Genomic DNA, 23,979 nt, shown 5'->3' on the forward strand with positions numbered 1-23,979 from the left:
TATCATGTCATGCCCTACCTGCACAGGTGTGCTGGCTACTCAAATGATCCAATTAAGGAGGCCATTTAGTCAGCAGCAGCAGAAGTCCTGTGCCTGGACGCTCCAACAGGGGCCAGACACAAGCAGAAGCAGAAGCAGCAGAAGCAGCAGCAGCACCACCTTTTGTTTTTTGGCTGCAGCAGCAGCAAGGCCCACAGGGCTGGCTAGCTGGCTAGCCAGCAAGCAGGTAGCAATGAAAGTAGGAATCTTTCTTTTTAACCCTGTAAGGGGGTGGTGCACTGTACCCGAAGATACTGCCATATCGGGTCAATGCATAGGGCGACGGAAGCAAGCTTCGAAATCGGCCCCCGTTCTCAAAAATCCATTTAATATATGGTCCCCAGATAGGGGACGTATCAGATATTAAACTGATAAGAACAGATACTACACTTGATCTTAGCCAAAAGGCCGAGAAGCGATAACCGTGAAAGGGGCGGGCCCAACAAGGTCCCCTTCATGGGCACTATCACTGCTTGCTGTCAGGGAGGCTGCCAGACAATTTTCCATGCACACTCTGGGCTGGGGGGCAGTCAACCACCAGTACACACAGCAGAACCTAAACCCATACCATTATTGCTAAGCAGCAAGACAGGGGCCCATTGCACTCCCACGGGGCCTTTTTAAATGCAATCCATAACCCGGATTTGCCAGGAACCCTTCTTACTCCTCCTACTTGCATGTGACACCTGGGCTTAGGATCTGCATAGGAAACACACACACAAGCACACACCTACCTTTGTTGCCTGCAGATGCCTCCTTGGCTGTCCCCAAACGGTATCAAACCAACACCCACGGGAAGCTGTAAGCATAGAGGACATGCCTGCACCCCATTGGACTTACCTGTGTGGGTTAAATCCGGGTTATTTGACAACCTATGGCGGTGATGGTTCTGCTCAGGCAGAGCAGTGCTGATGCTCCTCATAAAGCTGTCGCTGCTGTGAAGGTTCTAGGTGACATCACAAATCCCTATGGTTACATACACAACAAAGCTGGGTTGTTGTTGTTTACACTCTGCAAGGCCTGTGGAAGTGAGTGACATCATAGCACTGTAGTTCTGAGGGTTCTAGATGGATGCAACAATCTCCTGTTGCTTCTATGAAGGCCATAATAGACGACATCACCAAACAGCTCCATAGTCACATACACAGCAAAGGAGAGATGTTGTTTACACCTAGTGATGTCAGTGGTATTGAGTGACATCACAGCACAGTGCTAAGGCTCCTGGGCCTGGACACAGCAGCGGCTGCAATATCTCAACGGAGAATACGTTTATATATATGTGTGTGTGTGCGCGTATATATATATATATATATATATATATATATATATATATATATATAAATATATTTCTCCGCCGAAATCACTTTTAAACCCATTTCCACCTTTTTTTCCCTTCTCTTCCTCTTACTTTTTTTTTCACGTTTTTTTACGTTTTTCTCCTTTTCGCCTCTTTTCTGGGCGTATTATTCTTCTTTTTCTTCTTTTTTTTTGTCTAATGCATACCCCATCAGTGCAGCAATGCTTATTCAATACCGCCAGCAGATGGAGACACTGGGGGATAATTTTCTAAGGATTTATACTGATTTTTCCTGTCTGAATTTGTCGCACAGAAAGTTGCAGGCCAAATATGTGTGACATTTCTGCGACTTTAGCTTCTAGAGCATTTTTACAACATTATACATAGGTGCTGAATACATAAAAAGCGACTGTTCAGCGACAGACAAGTCGCATCGGCTGAAAGTAGGCCAGAATGTCAGTCCATGTTGGAGCAGGTTTAGATACAGTCTAAAGTATAGATCTCAAAGTCTGTGCACAGAATTTAGCAAGGGCCTCGCACCTTCTGATGCATCAGGTAGGTGCACAATAGCATAGCCTAACCCTCTGTACTTTGGTCTATATTGATGCGGGACATAGACAGCCAGCTGATGACCAATCCATTAGTGCAATGGATGGCTGGAAGCATTTGTCTTTGCCTTTGCAATACCACAGAAGCAATGCATGGTCAATGTACAGCAATGACACACCTGTGTGAACAGCCAGGAGACCCCCCCCCCCCATGTTATGTTACATAGTTACATAGTTAGTACGGTCGAAAAAAGACATATGTCCATCACGTTCAACCAGGGAATTAAGGGGTAGGGGTGTGGCGCGATATTGGGGAAGGGATGAGATTTTATATTTCTTCATAAGCATTAATCTTATTTTGTCAATTAGGAACATTCAGCACCCACCCGCTATCAAGGCAGCTGCCTATCATGTCATGCCCTACCTGCACAGGTGTGCTGGCTACTCAAATGATCCAATTAAGGAGGCCATTTAGTCAGCAGCAGCAGAAGTCCTGTGCCTGGACGCTCCAACAGGGGCCAGACACAAGCAGAAGCAGAAGCAGCAGAAGCAGCAGCAGCACCACCTTTTGTTTTTGGCTGCAGCAGCAGCAAGGCCCACAGGCTGGCTAGCTGGCTAGCCAGCAAGCAGGTAGCAATGAAAGTAGGAATCTTTCTTTTTAACCCTGTAAGGGGGTGGTGCACTGTACCCGAAGATACTGCCATATCGGGTCAATGCATAGGGCGACGGAAGCAAGCTTCGAAATCGGCCCCCGTTCTCAAAAATCCATTTAATATATGGTCCCCAGATAGGGGACGTATCAGATATTAAACTGATAAGAACAGATACTACACTTGATCTTAGCCAAAAGGCGAGAAGCGATAACCGTGAAAGGGGCGGGCCCAACAAGGTCCCCTTCATGGGCACTATCACTGCTTGCTGTCAGGGAGGCTGCCAGACAATTTTCCATGCACACTCTGGGCTGGGGGGCAGTCAACCACCAGTACACACAGCAGAACCTAAACCCATACCATTATTGCTAAGCAGCAAGACAGGGGCCCATTGCACTCCCACGGGGCCTTTTTAAATGCAATCCATAACCCGGATTTGCCAGGAACCCTTCTTACTCCTCCTACTTGCATGTGACACTGGGCTTAGGATCTGCATAGGAAACACACACACAAGCACACACCTACCTTTGTTGCCTGCAGATGCCTCCTTGGCTGTCCCCAAACGGTATCAAACCAACACCCACGGGAAGCTGTAAGCATAGAGGACATGCCTGCACCCCATTGGACTTACCTGTGTGGGTTAAATCCGGGTTATTTGACAACCTATGGCGGTGATGGTTCTGCTCAGGCAGAGCAGTGCTGATGCTCCTCATAAAGCTGTCGCTGCTGTGAAGGTTCTAGGTGACATCACAAATCCCTATGGTTACATACACAACAAAGCTGGGTTGTTGTTGTTTACACTCTGCAAGGCCTGTGGAAGTGAGTGACATCATAGCACTGTAGTTCTGAGGGTTCTAGATGGATGCAACAATCTCCTGTTGCTTCTATGAAGGCCATAATAGACGACATCACCAAACAGCTCCATAGTCACATACACAGCAAAGGAGAGATGTTGTTTACACCTAGTGATGTCAGTGGTATTGAGTGACATCACAGCACAGTGCTAAGGCTCCTGGGCCTGGACACAGCAGCGGCTGCAATATCTCAACGGAGAATACGTTTATATATATGTGTGTGTGTGCGCGTATATATATATATATATATATATATATATATATATATATATATATATTTCTCCGCCGAAATCACTTTTAAACCATTTCCACCTTTTTTTCCCTTCTCTTCCTCTTACTTTTTTTTCACGTTTTTTTACGTTTTTCTCCTTTTCGCCTCTTTTCTGGGCGTATTATTCTTCTTTTTCTTCTTTTTTTTTGTCTAATGCATACCCCATCAGTGCAGCAATGCTTATTCAATACCGCCAGCAGATGGAGACACTGGGGGATAATTTTCTAAGGATTTATACTGATTTTTCCTGTCTGAATTTGTCGCACAGAAAGTTGCAGGCCAAATATGTGTGACATTTCTGCGACTTTAGCTTCTAGAGCATTTTTACAACATTATACATAGGTGCTGAATACATAAAAAGCGACTGTTCAGCGACAGACAAGTCGCATCGGCTGAAAGTAGGCCAGAATGTCAGTCCATGTTGGAGCAGGTTTAGATACAGTCTAAAGTATAGATCTCAAAGTCTGTGCACAGAATTTAGCAAGGGCCTCGCACCTTCTGATGCATCAGGTAGGTGCACAATAGCATAGCCTAACCCTCTGTACTTTGGTCTATATTGATGCGGGACATAGACAGCCAGCTGATGACCAATCCATTAGTGCAATGGATGGCTGGAAGCATTTGTCTTTGCCTTTGCAATACCACAGAAGCAATGCATGGTCAATGTACAGCAATGACACACCTGTGTGAACAGCCAGGAGACCCCCCCCCCCATGTTATGTTACATAGTTACATAGTTAGTACGGTCGAAAAAAGACATATGTCCATCACGTTCAACCAGGGAATTAAGGGGTAGGGGTGTGGCGCGATATTGGGAAGGGATGAGATTTTATATTTCTTCATAAGCATTAATCTTATTTTGTCAATTAGGAACATTCAGCACCCACCCGCTATCAAGGCAGCTGCCTATCATGTCATGCCCTACCTGCACAGGTGTGCTGGCTACTCAAATGATCCAATTAAGGAGGCCATTTAGTCAGCAGCAGCAGAAGTCCTGTGCCTGGACGCTCCAACAGGGGCCAGACACAAGCAGAAGCAGAAGCAGCAGAAGCAGCAGCAGCACCACCTTTTGTTTTTTGGCTGCAGCAGCAGCAAGGCCCACAGGGCTGGCTAGCTGGCTAGCCAGCAAGCAGGTAGCAATGAAAGTAGGAATCTTTCTTTTTAACCCTGTAAGGGGGTGGTGCACTGTACCCGAAGATACTGCCATATCGGGTCAATGCATAGGGCGACGGAAGCAAGCTTCGAAATCGGCCCCCGTTCTCAAAAATCCATTTAATATATGGTCCCCAGATAGGGGACGTATCAGATATTAAACTGATAAGAACAGATACTACACTTGATCTTAGCCAAAAGGCCGAGAAGCGATAACCGTGAAGGGGCGGGCCCAACAAGTCCCCTTCATGGGCACTATCACTGCTTGCTGTCAGGGAGGCTGCCAGACAATTTTCCATGCACACTCTGGGCTGGGGGGCAGTCAACCACCAGTACACACAGCAGAACCTAAACCCATACCATTATTGCTAAGCAGCAAGACAGGGGCCCATTGCACTCCCACGGGGCCTTTTTAAATGCAATCCATAACCCGGATTTGCCAGGAACCCTTCTTACTCCTCCTACTTGCATGTGACACTGGGCTTAGGATCTGCATAGGAAACACACACACAAGCACACACCTACCTTTGTTGCCTGCAGATGCCTCCTTGGCTGTCCCCAAACGGTATCAAACCAACACCCACGGGAAGCTGTAAGCATAGAGGACATGCCTGCACCCCATTGGACTTACCTGTGTGGGTTAAATCCGGGTTATTTGACAACCTATGGCGGTGATGGTTCTGCTCAGGCAGAGCAGTGCTGATGCTCCTCATAAAGCTGTCGCTGCTGTGAAGGTTCTAGGTGACATCACAAATCCCTATGGTTACATACACAACAAAGCTGGGTTGTTGTTGTTTACACTCTGCAAGGCCTGTGGAAGTGAGTGACATCATAGCACTGTAGTTCTGAGGGTTCTAGATGGATGCAACAATCTCCTGTTGCTTCTATGAAGGCCATAATAGACGACATCACCAAACAGCTCCATAGTCACATACACAGCAAAGGAGAGATGTTGTTTACACCTAGTGATGTCAGTGGTATTGAGTGACATCACAGCACAGTGCTAAGGCTCCTGGGCCTGGACACAGCAGCGGCTGCAATATCTCAACGGAGAATACGTTTATATATATGTGTGTGTGTGCGCGTATATATATATATATATATATATATATATATATATATATATATATATATTTCTCCGCCGAAATCACTTTTAAACCCATTTCCACCTTTTTTCCCTTCTCTTCCTCTTACTTTTTTTTCACGTTTTTTTACGTTTTTCTCCTTTTCGCCTCTTTTCTGGGCGTATTATTCTTCTTTTTCTTCTTTTTTTTTGTCTAATGCATACCCCATCAGTGCAGCAATGCTTATTCAATACCGCCAGCAGATGGAGACACTGGGGGATAATTTTCTAAGGATTTATACTGATTTTTCCTGTCTGAATTTGTCGCACAGAAAGTTGCAGGCCAAATATGTGTGACATTTCTGCGACTTTAGCTTCTAGAGCATTTTTACAACATTATACATAGGTGCTGAATACATAAAAAGCGACTGTTCAGCGACAGACAAGTCGCATCGGCTGAAAGTAGGCCAGAATGTCAGTCCATGTTGGAGCAGGTTTAGATACAGTCTAAAGTATAGATCTCAAAGTCTGTGCACAGAATTTAGCAAGGGCCTCGCACCTTCTGATGCATCAGGTAGGTGCACAATAGCATAGCCTAACCCTCTGTACTTTGGTCTATATTGATGCGGGACATAGACAGCCAGCTGATGACCAATCCATTAGTGCAATGGATGGCTGGAAGCATTTGTCTTTGCCTTTGCAATACCACAGAAGCAATGCATGGTCAATGTACAGCAATGACACACCTGTGTGAACAGCCAGGAGACCCCCCCCCCCCATGTTATGTTACATAGTTACATAGTTAGTACGGTCGAAAAAAGACATATGTCCATCACGTTCAACCAGGGAATTAAGGGGTAGGGGTGTGGCGCGGATATTGGGGAAGGGATGAGATTTTATATTTCTTCATAAGCATTAATCTTATTTTGTCAATTAGGAACATTCAGCACCCACCCGCTATCAAGGCAGCTGCCTATCATGTCATGCCCTACCTGCACAGGTGTGCTGGCTACTCAAATGATCCAATTAAGGAGGCCATTTAGTCAGCAGCAGCAGAAGTCCTGTGCCTGGACGCTCCAACAGGGGCCAGACACAAGCAGAAGCAGAAGCAGCAGAAGCAGCAGCAGCACCACCTTTTGTTTTTTGGCTGCAGCAGCAGCAAGGCCCACAGGGCTGGCTAGCTGGCTAGCCAGCAAGCAGGTAGCAATGAAAGTAGGAATCTTTCTTTTTAACCCTGTAAGGGGGTGGTGCACTGTACCCGAAGATACTGCCATATCGGGTCAATGCATAGGGCGACGGAAGCAAGCTTCGAAATCGGCCCCCGTTCTCAAAAATCCATTTAATATATGGTCCCCAGATAGGGGACGTATCAGATATTAAACTGATAAGAACAGATACTACACTTGATCTTAGCCAAAAGGCCGAGAAGCGATAACCGTGAAAGGGGCGGGCCCAACAAGGTCCCCTTCATGGGCACTATCACTGCTTGCTGTCAGGGAGGCTGCCAGACAATTTTCCATGCACACTCTGGGCTGGGGGGCAGTCAACCACCAGTACACACAGCAGAACCTAAACCCATACCATTATTGCTAAGCAGCAAGACAGGGGCCCATTGCACTCCCACGGGGCCTTTTTAAATGCAATCCATAACCCGGATTTGCCAGGAACCCTTCTTACTCCTCCTACTTGCATGTGACACTGGGCTTAGGATCTGCATAGGAAACACACACACAAGCACACACCTACCTTTGTTGCCTGCAGATGCCTCCTTGGCTGTCCCCAAACGGTATCAAACCAACACCCACGGGAAGCTGTAAGCATAGAGGACATGCCTGCACCCCATTGGACTTACCTGTGTGGGTTAAATCCGGGTTATTTGACAACCTATGGCGGTGATGGTTCTGCTCAGGCAGAGCAGTGCTGATGCTCCTCATAAAGCTGTCGCTGCTGTGAAGGTTCTAGGTGACATCACAAATCCCTATGGTTACATACACAACAAAGCTGGGTTGTTGTTGTTTACACTCTGCAAGGCCTGTGGAAGTGAGTGACATCATAGCACTGTAGTTCTGAGGGTTCTAGATGGATGCAACAATCTCCTGTTGCTTCTATGAAGGCCATAATAGACGACATCACCAAACAGCTCCATAGTCACATACACAGCAAAGGAGAGATGTTGTTTACACCTAGTGATGTCAGTGGTATTGAGTGACATCACAGCACAGTGCTAAGGCTCCTGGGCCTGGACACAGCAGCGGCTGCAATATCTCAACGGAGAATACGTTTATATATATGTGTGTGTGTGCGCGTATATATATATATATATATATATATATATATATATATATATATATATATTTCTCCGCCGAAATCACTTTTAAACCCATTTCCACCTTTTTTTCCCTTCTCTTCCTCTTACTTTTTTTTCACGTTTTTTTACGTTTTTCTCCTTTTCGCCTCTTTTCTGGGCGTATTATTCTTCTTTTTCTTCTTTTTTTTTGTCTAATGCATACCCCATCAGTGCAGCAATGCTTATTCAATACCGCCAGCAGATGGAGACACTGGGGGATAATTTTCTAAGGATTTATACTGATTTTTCCTGTCTGAATTTGTCGCACAGAAAGTTGCAGGCCAAATATGTGTGACATTTCTGCGACTTTAGCTTCTAGAGCATTTTTACAACATTATACATAGGTGCTGAATACATAAAAAGCGACTGTTCAGCGACAGACAAGTCGCATCGGCTGAAAGTAGGCCAGAATGTCAGTCCATGTTGGAGCAGGTTTAGATACAGTCTAAAGTATAGATCTCAAAGTCTGTGCACAGAATTTAGCAAGGGCCTCGCACCTTCTGATGCATCAGGTAGGTGCACAATAGCATAGCCTAACCCTCTGTACTTTGGTCTATATTGATGCGGGACATAGACAGCCAGCTGATGACCAATCCATTAGTGCAATGGATGGCTGGAAGCATTTGTCTTTGCCTTTGCAATACCACAGAAGCAATGCATGGTCAATGTACAGCAATGACACACCTGTGTGAACAGCCAGGAGACCCCCCCCCCCATGTTATGTTACATAGTTACATAGTTAGTACGGTCGAAAAAGACATATGTCCATCACGTTCAACCAGGGAATTAAGGGGTAGGGGTGTGGCGCGATATTGGGGAAGGGATGAGATTTTATATTTCTTCATAAGCATTAATCTTATTTTGTCAATTAGGAACATTCAGCACCCACCCGCTATCAAGGCAGCTGCCTATCATGTCATGCCCTACCTGCACAGGTGTGCTGGCTACTCAAATGATCCAATTAAGGAGGCCATTTAGTCAGCAGCAGCAGAAGTCCTGTGCCTGGACGCTCCAACAGGGGCCAGACACAAGCAGAAGCAGAAGCAGCAGAAGCAGCAGCAGCACCACCTTTTGTTTTTTGGCTGCAGCAGCAGCAAGGCCCACAGGGCTGGCTAGCTGGCTAGCCAGCAAGCAGGTAGCAATGAAAGTAGGAATCTTTCTTTTTAACCCTGTAAGGGGGTGGTGCACTGTACCCGAAGATACTGCCATATCGGGTCAATGCATAGGGCGACGGAAGCAAGCTTCGAAATCGGCCCCCGTTCTCAAAAATCCATTTAATATATGGTCCCCAGATAGGGGACGTATCAGATATTAAACTGATAAGAACAGATACTACACTTGATCTTAGCCAAAAGGCCGAGAAGCGATAACCGTGAAAGGGGCGGGCCCAACAAGGTCCCCTTCATGGGCACTATCACTGCTTGCTGTCAGGGAGGCTGCCAGACAATTTTCCATGCACACTCTGGGCTGGGGGGCAGTCAACCACCAGTACACACAGCAGAACCTAAACCCATACCATTATTGCTAAGCAGCAAGACAGGGGCCCATTGCACTCCCACGGGGCCTTTTTAAATGCAATCCATAACCCGGATTTGCCAGGAACCCTTCTTACTCCTCCTACTTGCATGTGACACTGGGCTTAGGATCTGCATAGGAAACACACACACAAGCACACACCTACCTTTGTTGCCTGCAGATGCCTCCTTGGCTGTCCCCAAACGGTATCAAACCAACACCCACGGGAAGCTGTAAGCATAGAGGACATGCCTGCACCCCATTGGACTTACCTGTGTGGGTTAAATCCGGGTTATTTGACAACCTATGGCGGTGATGGTTCTGCTCAGGCAGAGCAGTGCTGATGCTCCTCATAAAGCTGTCGCTGCTGTGAAGGTTCTAGGTGACATCACAAATCCCTATGGTTACATACACAACAAAGCTGGGTTGTTGTTGTTTACACTCTGCAAGGCCTGTGGAAGTGAGTGACATCATAGCACTGTAGTTCTGAGGGTTCTAGATGGATGCAACAATCTCCTGTTGCTTCTATGAAGGCCATAATAGACGACATCACCAAACAGCTCCATAGTCACATACACAGCAAAGGAGAGATGTTGTTTACACCTAGTGATGTCAGTGGTATTGAGTGACATCACAGCACAGTGCTAAGGCTCCTGGGCCTGGACACAGCAGCGGCTGCAATATCTCAACGGAGAATACGTTTATATATATGTGTGTGTGTGCGCGTATATATATATATATATATATATATATATATATATATATATATATATATATATTTCTCCGCCGAAATCACTTTTAAACCCATTTCCACCTTTTTTTCCCTTCTCTTCCTCTTACTTTTTTTTCACGTTTTTTTACGTTTTTCTCCTTTTCGCCTCTTTTCTGGGCGTATTATTCTTCTTTTTCTTCTTTTTTTTTGTCTAATGCATACCCCATCAGTGCAGCAATGCTTATTCAATACCGCCAGCAGATGGAGACACTGGGGATAATTTTCTAAGGATTTATACTGATTTTTCCTGTCTGAATTTGTCGCACAGAAAGTTGCAGGCCAAATATGTGTGACATTTCTGCGACTTTAGCTTCTAGAGCATTTTTACAACATTATACATAGGTGCTGAATACATAAAAAGCGACTGTTCAGCGACAGACAAGTCGCATCGGCTGAAAGTAGGCCAGAATGTCAGTCCATGTTGGAGCAGGTTTAGATACAGTCTAAAGTATAGATCTCAAAGTCTGTGCACAGAATTTAGCAAGGGCCTCGCACCTTCTGATGCATCAGGTAGGTGCACAATAGCATAGCCTAACCCTCTGTACTTTGGTCTATATTGATGCGGGACATAGACAGCCAGCTGATGACCAATCCATTAGTGCAATGGATGGCTGGAAGCATTTGTCTTTGCCTTTGCAATACCACAGAAGGCAATGCATGGTCAATGTACAGCAATGACACACCTGTGTGAACAGCCAGGAGACCCCCCCCCCCCATGTTATGTTACATAGTTACATAGTTAGTACGGTCGAAAAAAGACATATGTCCATCACGTTCAACCAGGGAATTAAGGGGTAGGGGTGTGGCGCGATATTGGGGAAGGGATGAGATTTTATATTTCTTCATAAGCATTAATCTTATTTTGTCAATTAGGAACATTCAGCACCCACCCGCTATCAAGGCAGCTGCCTATCATGTCATGCCCTACCTGCACAGGTGTGCTGGCTACTCAAATGATCCAATTAAGGAGGCCATTTAGTCAGCAGCAGCAGAAGTCCTGTGCCTGGACGCTCCAACAGGGGCCAGACACAAGCAGAAGCAGAAGCAGCAGAAGCAGCAGCAGCACCACCTTTTGTTTTTTGGCTGCAGCAGCAGCAAGGCCCACAGGGCTGGCTAGCTGGCTAGCCAGCAAGCAGGTAGCAATGAAAGTAGGAATCTTTCTTTTTAACCCTGTAAGGGGGTGGTGCACTGTACCCGAAGATACTGCCATATCGGGTCAATGCATAGGGCGACGGAAGCAAGCTTCGAAATCGGCCCCCGTTCTCAAAAATCCATTTAATATATGGTCCCCAGATAGGGGACGTATCAGATATTAAACTGATAAGAACAGATACTACACTTGATCTTAGCCAAAAGGCCGAGAAGCGATAACCGTGAAAGGGGCGGGCCCAACAAGGTCCCCTTCATGGGCACTATCACTGCTTGCTGTCAGGGAGGCTGCCAGACAATTTTCCATGCACACTCTGGGCTGGGGGGCAGTCAACCACCAGTACACACAGCAGAACCTAAACCCATACCATTATTGCTAAGCAGCAAGACAGGGGCCCATTGCACTCCCACGGGGCCTTTTTAAATGCAATCCATAACCCGGATTTGCCAGGAACCCTTCTTACTCCTCCTACTTGCATGTGACACTGGGCTTAGGATCTGCATAGGAAACACACACACAAGCACACACCTACCTTTGTTGCCTGCAGATGCCTCCTTGGCTGTCCCCAAACGGTATCAAACCAACACCCACGGGAAGCTGTAAGCATAGAGGACATGCCTGCACCCCATTGGACTTACCTGTGTGGGTTAAATCCGGGTTATTTGACAACCTATGGCGGTGATGGTTCTGCTCAGGCAGAGCAGTGCTGATGCTCCTCATAAAGCTGTCGCTGCTGTGAAGGTTCTAGGTGACATCACAAATCCCTATGGTTACATACACAACAAAGCTGGGTTGTTGTTGTTTACACTCTGCAAGGCCTGTGGAAGTGAGTGACATCATAGCACTGTAGTTCTGAGGGTTCTAGATGGATGCAACAATCTCCTGTTGCTTCTATGAAGGCCATAATAGACGACATCACCAAACAGCTCCATAGTCACATACACAGCAAAGGAGAGATGTTGTTTACACCTAGTGATGTCAGTGGTATTGAGTGACATCACAGCACAGTGCTAAGGCTCCTGGGCCTGGACACAGCAGCGGCTGCAATATCTCAACGGAGAATACGTTTATATATATGTGTGTGTGTGCGCGTATATATATATATATATATATATATATATATATATATATATATATATATATATTTCTCCGCCGAAATCACTTTTAAACCCATTTCCACCTTTTTTTCCCTTCTCTTCCTCTTACTTTTTTTTCACGTTTTTTTACGTTTTTCTCCTTTTCGCCTCTTTTCTGGGCGTATTATTCTTCTTTTTCTTCTTTTTTTTTGTCTAATGCATACCCCATCAGTGCAGCAATGCTTATTCAATACCGCCAGCAGATGGAGACACTGGGGGATAATTTTCTAAGGATTTATACTGATTTTTCCTGTCTGAATTTGTCGCACAGAAAGTTGCAGGCCAAATATGTGTGACATTTCTGCGACTTTAGCTTCTAGAGCATTTTTACAACATTATACATAGGTGCTGAATACATAAAAAGCGACTGTTCAGCGACAGACAAGTCGCATCGGCTGAAAGTAGGCCAGAATGTCAGTCCATGTTGGAGCAGGTTTAGATACAGTCTAAAGTATAGATCTCAAAGTCTGTGCACAGAATTTAGCAAGGGCCTCGCACCTTCTGATGCATCAGGTAGGTGCACAATAGCATAGCCTAACCCTCTGTACTTTGGTCTATATTGATGCGGGACATAGACAGCCAGCTGATGACCAATCCATTAGTGCAATGGATGGCTGGAAGCATTTGTCTTTGCCTTTGCAATACCACAGAAGCAATGCATGGTCAATGTACAGCAATGACACACCTGTGTGAACAGCCAGGAGACCCCCCCCCCCCATGTTATGTTACATAGTTACATAGTTAGTACGGTCGAAAAAAGACATATGTCCATCACGTTCAACCAGGGAATTAAGGGGTAGGGGTGTGGCGCGATATTGGGGAAGGGATGAGATTTTATATTTCTTCATAAGCATTAATCTTATTTTGTCAATTAGGAACATTCAGCACCCACCCGCTATCAAGGCAGCTGCCTATCATGTCATGCCCTACCTGCACAGGTGTGCTGGCTACTCAAATGATCCAATTAAGGAGGCCATTTAGTCAGCAGCAGCAGAAGTCCTGTGCCTGGACGCTCCAACAGGGGCCAGACACAAGCAGAAGCAGAAGCAGCAGAAGCAGCAGCAGCACCACCTTTTGTTTTTTGGCTGCAGCAGCAGCAAGGCCCACAGGGCTGGCTAGCTGGCTAGCCAGCAAGCAGGTAGCAATGAAAGTAGGAATCTTTCTTTTTAACCCTGTAAGGGGGTGGTGCACTGTACCCGAAGATACTGCCATATCGGGTCAATGCATAGGGCGACGGAAGCAAGCTTCGAAATCGGCCCCCGTTCTCAAAAATCCATTTAATATATGGTCCCCAGATAGGGGACGTATCAGATATTAAACTGATAAGAACAGATACTACACTTGATCTTAGCCAAAAGGCCGAGAAGCGATAACCGTGAAAGGGGCGGGCCCAACAAGGTCCCCTTCATGGGCACTATCACTGCTTGCTGTCAGGGAGGCTGCCAGACAATTTTCCATGCACACTCTGGGCTGGGGGGCAGTCAACCACCAGTACACACAGCAGAACCTAAACCCATACCATTATTGCTAAGCAGCAAGACAGGGGCCCATTGCACTCCCACGGGGCCTTTTTAAATGCAATCCATAACCCGGATTTGCCAGGAACCCTTCTTACTCCTCCTACTTGCATGTGACACTGGGCTTAGGATCTGCATAGGAAACACACACACAAGCACACACCTACCTTTGTTGCCTGCAGATGCCTCCTTGGCTGTCCCCAAACGGTATCAAACCAACACCCACGGGAAGCTGTAAGCATAGAGGACATGCCTGCACCCCATTGGACTTACCTGTGTGGGTTAAATCCGGGTTATTTGACAACCTATGGCGGTGATGGTTCTGCTCAGGCAGAGCAGTGCTGATGCTCCTCATAAAGCTGTCGCTGCTGTGAAGGTTCTAGGTGACATCACAAATCCCTATGGTTACATACACAACAAAGCTGGGTTGTTGTTGTTTACACTCTGCAAGGCCTGTGGAAGTGAGTGACATCATAGCACTGTAGTTCTGAGGGTTCTAGATGGATGCAACAATCTCCTGTTGCTTCTATGAAGGCCATAATAGACGACATCACCAAACAGCTCCATAGTCACATACACAGCAAAGGAGAGATGTTGTTTACACCTAGTGATGTCAGTGGTATTGAGTGACATCACAGCACAGTGCTAAGGCTCCTGGGCCTGGACACAGCAGCGGCTGCAATATCTCAACGGAGAATACGTTTATATATATGTGTGTGTGTGCGCGTATATATATATATATATATATATATATATATATATATATATATATATTTCTCCGCCGAAATCACTTTTAAACCCATTTCCACCTTTTTTTCCCTTCTCTTCCTCTTACTTTTTTTTCACGTTTTTTTACGTTTTTCTCCTTTTCGCCTCTTTTCTGGGCGTATTATTCTTCTTTTTCTTCTTTTTTTTTGTCTAATGCATACCCCATCAGTGCAGCAATGCTTATTCAATACCGCCAGCAGATGGAGACACTGGGGGATAATTTTCTAAGGATTTATACTGATTTTTCCTGTCTGAATTTGTCGCACAGAAAGTTGCAGGCCAAATATGTGTGACATTTCTGCGACTTTAGCTTCTAGAGCATTTTTACAACATTATACATAGGTGCTGAATACATAAAAAGCGACTGTTCAGCGACAGACAAGTCGCATCGGCTGAAAGTAGGCCAGAATGTCAGTCCATGTTGGAGCAGGTTTAGATACAGTCTAAAGTATAGATCTCAAAGTCTGTGCACAGAATTTAGCAAGGGCCTCGCACCTTCTGATGCATCAGGTAGGTGCACAATAGCATAGCCTAACCCTCTGTACTTTGGTCTATATTGATGCGGGACATAGACAGCCAGCTGATGACCAATCCATTAGTGCAATGGATGGCTGGAAGCATTTGTCTTTGCCTTTGCAATACCACAGAAGCAATGCATGGTCAATGTACAGCAATGACACACCTGTGTGAACAGCCAGGAGACCCCCCCCCCCCATGTTATGTTACATAGTTACATAGTTAGTACGGTCGAAAAAAGACATATGTCCATCACGTTCAACCAGGGAATTAAGGGGTAGGGGTGTGGCGCGATATTGGGGAAGGGATGAGATTTTATATTTCTTCATAAGCATTAATCTTATTTTGTCAATTAGGAACATTCAGCACCCACCCGCTATCAAGGCAGCTGCCTATCATGTCATGCCCTACCTGCACAGGTGTGCTGGCTACTCAAATGATCCAATTAAGGAGGCCATTTAGTCAGCAGCAGCAGAAGTCCTGTGCCTGGACGCTCCAACAGGGGCCAGACACAAGCAGAAGCAGAAGCAGCAGAAGCAGCAGCAGCACCACCTTTTGTTTTTTGGCTGCAGCAGCAGCAAGGCCCACAGGGCTGGCTAGCTGGCTAGCCAGCAAGCAGGTAGCAATGAAAGTAGGAATCTTTCTTTTTAACCCTGTAAGGGGGTGGTGCACTGTACCCGAAGATACTGCCATATCGGGTCAATGCATAGGGCGACGGAAGCAAGCTTCGAAATCGGCCCCCGTTCTCAAAAATCCATTTAATATATGGTCCCCAGATAGGGGACGTATCAGATATTAAACTGATAAGAACAGATACTACACTTGATCTTAGCCAAAAGGCCGAGAAGCGATAACCGTGAAAGGGGCGGGCCCAACAAGGTCCCCTTCATGGGCACTATCACTGCTTGCTGTCAGGGAGGCTGCCAGACAATTTTCCATGCACACTCTGGGCTGGGGGGCAGTCAACCACCAGTACACACAGCAGAACCTAAACCCATACCATTATTGCTAAGCAGCAAGACAGGGGCCCATTGCACTCCCACGGGGCCTTTTTAAATGCAATCCATAACCCGGATTTGCCAGGAACCCTTCTTACTCCTCCTACTTGCATGTGACACTGGGCTTAGGATCTGCATAGGAAACACACACACAAGCACACACCTACCTTTGTTGCCTGCAGATGCCTCCTTGGCTGTCCCCAAACGGTATCAAACCAACACCCACGGGAAGCTGTAAGCATAGAGGACATGCCTGCACCCCATTGGACTTACCTGTGTGGGTTAAATCCGGGTTATTTGACAACCTATGGCGGTGATGGTTCTGCTCAGGCAGAGCAGTGCTGATGCTCCTCATAAAGCTGTCGCTGCTGTGAAGGTTCTAGGTGACATCACAAATCCCTATGGTTACATACACAACAAAGCTGGGTTGTTGTTGTTTACACTCTGCAAGGCCTGTGGAAGTGAGTGACATCATAGCACTGTAGTTCTGAGGGTTCTAGATGGATGCAACAATCTCCTGTTGCTTCTATGAAGGCCATAATAGACGACATCACCAAACAGCTCCATAGTCACATACACAGCAAAGGAGAGATGTTGTTTACACCTAGTGATGTCAGTGGTATTGAGTGACATCACAGCACAGTGCTAAGGCTCCTGGGCCTGGACACAGCAGCGGCTGCAATATCTCAACGGAGAATACGTTTATATATATGTGTGTGTGTGCGCGTATATATATATATATATATATATATATATATATATATATATATATATATATTTCTCCGCCGAAATCACTTTTAAACCCATTTCCACCTTTTTTTCCCTTCTCTTCCTCTTACTTTTTTTTCACGTTTTTTTACGTTTTTCTCCTTTTCGCCTCTTTTCTGGGCGTATTATTCTTCTTTTTCTTCTTTTTTTTTGTCTAATGCATACCCCATCAGTGCAGCAATGCTTATTCAATACCGCCAGCAGATGGAGACACTGGGGGATAATTTTCTAAGGATTTATACTGATTTTTCCTGTCTGAATTTGTCGCACAGAAAGTTGCAGGCCAAATATGTGTGACATTTCTGCGACTTTAGCTTCTAGAGCATTTTTACAACATTATACATAGGTGCTGAATACATAAAAAGCGACTGTTCAGCGACAGACAAGTCGCATCGGCTGAAAGTAGGCCAGAATGTCAGTCCATGTTGGAGCAGGTTTAGATACAGTCTAAAGTATAGATCTCAAAGTCTGTGCACAGAATTTAGCAAGGGCCTCGCACCTTCTGATGCATCAGGTAGGTGCACAATAGCATAGCCTAACCCTCTGTACTTTGGTCTATATTGATGCGGGACATAGACAGCCAGCTGATGACCAATCCATTAGTGCAATGGATGGCTGGAAGCATTTGTCTTTGCCTTTGCAATACCACAGAAGCAATGCATGGTCAATGTACAGCAATGACACACCTGTGTGAACAGCCAGGAGACCCCCCCCCCCCATGTTATGTTACATAGTTACATAGTTAGTACGGTCGAAAAAAGACATATGTCCATCACGTTCAACCAGGGAATTAAGGGGTAGGGGTGTGGCGCGATATTGGGGAAGGGATGAGATTTTATATTTCTTCATAAGCATTAATCTTATTTTGTCAATTAGGAACATTCAGCACCCACCCGCTATCAAGGCAGCTGCCTATCATGTCATGCCCTACCTGCACAGGTGTGCTGGCTACTCAAATGATCCAATTAAGGAGGCCATTTAGTCAGCAGCAGCAGAAGTCCTGTGCCTGGACGCTCCAACAGGGGCCAGACACAAGCAGAAGCAGAAGCAGCAGAAGCAGCAGCAGCACCACCTTTTGTTTTTTGGCTGCAGCAGCAGCAAGGCCCACAGGGCTGGCTAGCTGGCTAGCCAGCAAGCAGGTAGCAATGAAAGTAGGAATCTTTCTTTTTAACCCTGTAAGGGGGTGGTGCACTGTACCCGAAGATACTGCCATATCGGGTCAATGCATAGGGCGACGGAAGCAAGCTTCGAAATCGGCCCCCGTTCTCAAAAATCCATTTAATATATGGTCCCCAGATAGGGGACGTATCAGATATTAAACTGATAAGAACAGATACTACACTTGATCTTAGCCAAAAGGCCGAGAAGCGATAACCGTGAAAGGGGCGGGCCCAACAAGGTCCCCTTCATGGGCACTATCACTGCTTGCTGTCAGGGAGGCTGCCAGACAATTTTCCATGCACACTCTGGGCTGGGGGGCAGTCAACCACCAGTACACACAGCAGAACCTAAACCCATACCATTATTGCTAAGCAGCAAGACAGGGGCCCATTGCACTCCCACGGGGCCTTTTTAAATGCAATCCATAACCCGGATTTGCCAGGAACCCTTCTTACTCCTCCTACTTGCATGTGACACTGGGCTTAGGATCTGCATAGGAAACACACACACAAGCACACACCTACCTTTGTTGCCTGCAGATGCCTCCTTGGCTGTCCCCAAACGGTATCAAACCAACACCCACGGGAAGCTGTAAGCATAGAGGACATGCCTGCACCCCATTGGACTTACCTGTGTGGGTTAAATCCGGGTTATTTGACAACCTATGGCGGTGATGGTTCTGCTCAGGCAGAGCAGTGCTGATGCTCCTCATAAAGCTGTCGCTGCTGTGAAGGTTCTAGGTGACATCACAAATCCCTATGGTTACATACACAACAAAGCTGGGTTGTTGTTGTTTACACTCTGCAAGGCCTGTGGAAGTGAGTGACATCATAGCACTGTAGTTCTGAGGGTTCTAGATGGATGCAACAATCTCCTGTTGCTTCTATGAAGGCCATAATAGACGACATCACCAAACAGCTCCATAGTCACATACACAGCAAAGGAGAGATGTTGTTTACACCTAGTGATGTCAGTGGTATTGAGTGACATCACAGCACAGTGCTAAGGCTCCTGGGCCTGGACACAGCAGCGGCTGCAATATCTCAACGGAGAATACGTTTATATATATGTGTGTGTGTGCGCGTATATATATATATATATATATATATATATATATATATATATATATATATATTTCTCCGCCGAAATCACTTTTAAACCCATTTCCACCTTTTTTTCCCTTCTCTTCCTCTTACTTTTTTTTCACGTTTTTTTACGTTTTTCTCCTTTTCGCCTCTTTTCTGGGCGTATTATTCTTCTTTTTCTTCTTTTTTTTTGTCTAATGCATACCCCATCAGTGCAGCAATGCTTATTCAATACCGCCAGCAGATGGAGACACTGGGGGATAATTTTCTAAGGATTTATACTGATTTTTCCTGTCTGAATTTGTCGCACAGAAAGTTGCAGGCCAAATATGTGTGACATTTCTGCGACTTTAGCTTCTAGAGCATTTTTACAACATTATACATAGGTGCTGAATACATAAAAAGCGACTGTTCAGCGACAGACAAGTCGCATCGGCTGAAAGTAGGCCAGAATGTCAGTCCATGTTGGAGCAGGTTTAGATACAGTCTAAAGTATAGATCTCAAAGTCTGTGCACAGAATTTAGCAAGGGCCTCGCACCTTCTGATGCATCAGGTAGGTGCACAATAGCATAGCCTAACCCTCTGTACTTTGGTCTATATTGATGCGGGACATAGACAGCCAGCTGATGACCAATCCATTAGTGCAATGGATGGCTGGAAGCATTTGTCTTTGCCTTTGCAATACCACAGAAGCAATGCATGGTCAATGTACAGCAATGACACACCTGTGTGAACAGCCAGGAGACCCCCCCCCCCCATGTTATGTTACATAGTTACATAGTTAGTACGGTCGAAAAAAGACATATGTCCATCACGTTCAACCAGGGAATTAAGGGGTAGGGGTGTGGCGCGATATTGGGGAAGGGATGAGATTTTATATTTCTTCATAAGCATTAATCTTATTTTGTCAATTAGGAACATTCAGCACCCACCCGCTATCAAGGCAGCTGCCTATCATGTCATGCCCTACCTGCACAGGTGTGCTGGCTACTCAAATGATCCAATTAAGGAGGCCATTTAGTCAGCAGCAGCAGAAGTCCTGTGCCTGGACGCTCCAACAGGGGCCAGACACAAGCAGAAGCAGAAGCAGCAGAAGCAGCAGCAGCACCACCTTTTGTTTTTTGGCTGCAGCAGCAGCAAGGCCCACAGGGCTGGCTAGCTGGCTAGCCAGCAAGCAGGTAGCAATGAAAGTAGGAATCTTTCTTTTTAACCCTGTAAGGGGGTGGTGCACTGTACCCGAAGATACTGCCATATCGGGTCAATGCATAGGGCGACGGAAGCAAGCTTCGAAATCGGCCCCCGTTCTCAAAAATCCATTTAATATATGGTCCCCAGATAGGGGACGTATCAGATATTAAACTGATAAGAACAGATACTACACTTGATCTTAGCCAAAAGGCCGAGAAGCGATAACCGTGAAAGGGGCGGGCCCAACAAGGTCCCCTTCATGGGCACTATCACTGCTTGCTGTCAGGGAGGCTGCCAGACAATTTTCCATGCACACTCTGGGCTGGGGGGCAGTCAACCACCAGTACACACAGCAGAACCTAAACCCATACCATTATTGCTAAGCAGCAAGACAGGGGCCCATTGCACTCCCACGGGGCCTTTTTAAATGCAATCCATAACCCGGATTTGCCAGGAACCCTTCTTACTCCTCCTACTTGCATGTGACACTGGGCTTAGGATCTGCATAGGAAACACACACACAAGCACACACCTACCTTTGTTGCCTGCAGATGCCTCCTTGGCTGTCCCCAAACGGTATCAAACCAACACCCACGGGAAGCTGTAAGCATAGAGGACATGCCTGCACCCCATTGGACTTACCTGTGTGGGTTAAATCCGGGTTATTTGACAACCTATGGCGGTGATGGTTCTGCTCAGGCAGAGCAGTGCTGATGCTCCTCATAAAGCTGTCGCTGCTGTGAAGGTTCTAGGTGACATCACAAATCCCTATGGTTACATACACAACAAAGCTGGGTTGTTGTTGTTTACACTCTGCAAGGCCTGTGGAAGTGAGTGACATCATAGCACTGTAGTTCTGAGGGTTCTAGATGGATGCAACAATCTCCTGTTGCTTCTATGAAGGCCATAATAGACGACATCACCAAACAGCTCCATAGTCACATACACAGCAAAGGAGAGATGTTGTTTACACCTAGTGATGTCAGTGGTATTGAGTGACATCACAGCACAGTGCTAAGGCTCCTGGGCCTGGACACAGCAGCGGCTGCAATATCTCAACGGAGAATACGTTTATATATATGTGTGTGTGTGCGCATATATATATATATATATATATATATATATATATATATATATATATATTTCTCCGCCGAAATCACTTTTAAACCCATTTCCACCTTTTTTTCCCTTCTCTTCCTCTTACTTTTTTTTCACGTTTTTTTACGTTTTTCTCCTTTTCGCCTCTTTTCTGGGCGTATTATTCTTCTTTTTCTTCTTTTTTTTTGTCTAATGCATACCCCATCAGTGCAGCAATGCTTATTCAATACCGCCAGCAGATGGAGACACTGGGGGATAATTTTCTAAGGATTTATACTGATTTTTCCTGTCTGAATTTGTCGCACAGAAAGTTGCAGGCCAAATATGTGTGACATTTCTGCGACTTTAGCTTCTAGAGCATTTTTACAACATTATACATAGGTGCTGAATACATAAAAAGCGACTGTTCAGCGACAGACAAGTCGCATCGGCTGAAAGTAGGCCAGAATGTCAGTCCATGTTGGAGCAGGTTTAGATACAGTCTAAAGTATAGATCTCAAAGTCTGTGCACAGAATTTAGCAAGGGCCTCGCACCTTCTGATGCATCAGGTAGGTGCACAATAGCATAGCCTAACCCTCTGTACTTTGGTCTATATTGATGCGGGACATAGACAGCCAGCTGATGACCAATCCATTAGTGCAATGGATGGCTGGAAGCATTTATCTTTGCCTTTGCAATACCACAGAAGCAATGCATGGTCAATGTACAGCAATGACACACCTGTGTGAACAGCCAGGAGACCCCCCCCCCCCATGTTATGTTACATAGTTACATAGTTAGTACGGTCGAAAAAAGACATATGTCCATCACGTTCAACCAGGGAATTAAGGGGTAGGGGTGTGGCGCGATATTGGGGAAGGGATGAGATTTTATATTTCTTCATAAGCATTAATCTTATTTTGTCAATTAGGAACATTCAGCACCCACCCGCTATCAAGGCAGCTGCCTATCATGTCATGCCCTACCTGCACAGGTGTGCTGGCTACTCAAATGATCCAATTAAGGAGGCCATTTAGTCAGCAGCAGCAGAAGTCCTGTGCCTGGACGCTCCAACAGGGGCCAGACACAAGCAGAAGCAGAAGCAGCAGAAGCAGCAGCAGCACCACCTTTTGTTTTTTGGCTGCAGCAGCAGCAAGGCCCACAGGGCTGGCTAGCTGGCTAGCCAGCAAGCAGGTAGCAATGAAAGTAGGAATCTTTCTTTTTAACCCTGTAAGGGGGTGGTGCACTGTACCCGAAGATACTGCCATATCGGGTCAATGCATAGGGCGACGGAAGCAAGCTTCGAAATCGGCCCCCGTTCTCAAAAATCCATTTAATATATGGTCCCCAGATAGGGGACGTATCAGATATTAAACTGATAAGAACAGATACTACACTTGATCTTAGCCAAAAGGCCGAGAAGCGATAACCGTGAAAGGGGCGGGCCCAACAAGGTCCCCTTCATGGGCACTATCACTGCTTGCTGTCAGGGAGGCTGCCAGACAATTTTCCATGCACACTCTGGGCTGGGGGGCAGTCAACCACCAGTACACACAGCAGAACCTAAACCCATACCATTATTGCTAAGCAGCAAGACAGGGGCCCATTGCACTCCCACGGGGCCTTTTTAAATGCAATCCATAACCCGGATTTGCCAGGAACCCTTCTTACTCCTCCTACTTGCATGTGACACTGGGCTTAGGATCTGCATAGGAAACACACACACAAGCACACACCTACCTTTGTTGCCTGCAGATGCCTCCTTGGCTGTCCCCAAACGGTATCAAACCAACACCCACGGGAAGCTGTAAGCATAGAGGACATGCCTGCACCCCATTGGACTTACCTGTGTGGGTTAAATCCGGGTTATTTGACAACCTATGGCGGTGATGGTTCTGCTCAGGCAGAGCAGTGCTGATGCTCCTCATAAAGCTGTCGCTGCTGTGAAGGTTCTAGGTGACATCACAAATCCCTATGGTTACATACACAACAAAGCTGGGTTGTTGTTGTTTACACTCTGCAAGGCCTGTGGAAGTGAGTGACATCATAGCACTGTAGTTCTGAGGGTTCTAGATGGATGCAACAATCTCCTGTTGCTTCTATGA

The 23,979-nt window shown here is 46.1% G+C and overlaps 11 non-coding genes across 11 annotated transcripts; all 11 read right to left on the reverse strand.

The window, feature by feature from the left end:
• Positions 1 to 268: 268 nt before the first annotated feature.
• LOC130323863 (U2 spliceosomal RNA) lies at positions 269 to 459 on the reverse strand. The gene has a single exon (XR_008869052.1). It is a non-coding gene; the product is annotated as a U2 spliceosomal RNA (small nuclear RNA).
• Positions 460 to 2,556: 2,097 nt separating this feature from the next.
• Positions 2,557 to 2,746, reverse strand: LOC130323877 (U2 spliceosomal RNA). Its single transcript, XR_008869065.1, has one exon. It is a non-coding gene; the product is annotated as a U2 spliceosomal RNA (small nuclear RNA).
• Positions 2,747 to 4,834: 2,088 nt separating this feature from the next.
• LOC130323875 (U2 spliceosomal RNA) lies at positions 4,835 to 5,025 on the reverse strand. The gene has a single exon (XR_008869063.1). It is a non-coding gene; the product is annotated as a U2 spliceosomal RNA (small nuclear RNA).
• Positions 5,026 to 7,116: 2,091 nt separating this feature from the next.
• Positions 7,117 to 7,307, reverse strand: LOC130323878 (U2 spliceosomal RNA). Its single transcript, XR_008869066.1, has one exon. It is a non-coding gene; the product is annotated as a U2 spliceosomal RNA (small nuclear RNA).
• Positions 7,308 to 9,398: 2,091 nt separating this feature from the next.
• On the reverse strand, positions 9,399 to 9,589 carry LOC130323879 (U2 spliceosomal RNA). The gene has a single exon (XR_008869067.1). It is a non-coding gene; the product is annotated as a U2 spliceosomal RNA (small nuclear RNA).
• Positions 9,590 to 11,686: 2,097 nt separating this feature from the next.
• Positions 11,687 to 11,877, reverse strand: LOC130323880 (U2 spliceosomal RNA). The gene has a single exon (XR_008869068.1). It is a non-coding gene; the product is annotated as a U2 spliceosomal RNA (small nuclear RNA).
• Positions 11,878 to 13,974: 2,097 nt separating this feature from the next.
• On the reverse strand, positions 13,975 to 14,165 carry LOC130323864 (U2 spliceosomal RNA). Its single transcript, XR_008869053.1, has one exon. It is a non-coding gene; the product is annotated as a U2 spliceosomal RNA (small nuclear RNA).
• A 2,091-nt stretch (positions 14,166 to 16,256) lies between these two features.
• LOC130323865 (U2 spliceosomal RNA) lies at positions 16,257 to 16,447 on the reverse strand. The gene has a single exon (XR_008869054.1). It is a non-coding gene; the product is annotated as a U2 spliceosomal RNA (small nuclear RNA).
• Positions 16,448 to 18,542: 2,095 nt separating this feature from the next.
• Positions 18,543 to 18,733, reverse strand: LOC130323866 (U2 spliceosomal RNA). The gene has a single exon (XR_008869055.1). It is a non-coding gene; the product is annotated as a U2 spliceosomal RNA (small nuclear RNA).
• A 2,095-nt stretch (positions 18,734 to 20,828) lies between these two features.
• Positions 20,829 to 21,019, reverse strand: LOC130323867 (U2 spliceosomal RNA). Its single transcript, XR_008869056.1, has one exon. It is a non-coding gene; the product is annotated as a U2 spliceosomal RNA (small nuclear RNA).
• A 2,091-nt stretch (positions 21,020 to 23,110) lies between these two features.
• Positions 23,111 to 23,301, reverse strand: LOC130323868 (U2 spliceosomal RNA). Its single transcript, XR_008869057.1, has one exon. It is a non-coding gene; the product is annotated as a U2 spliceosomal RNA (small nuclear RNA).
• Positions 23,302 to 23,979: the final 678 nt, after the last annotated feature.

Source organism: Hyla sarda, unplaced genomic scaffold, assembly GCF_029499605.1.
Source record: "Hyla sarda isolate aHylSar1 unplaced genomic scaffold, aHylSar1.hap1 scaffold_2559, whole genome shotgun sequence".
Taxonomy (NCBI): Eukaryota; Metazoa; Chordata; class Amphibia; order Anura; family Hylidae; genus Hyla; species Hyla sarda.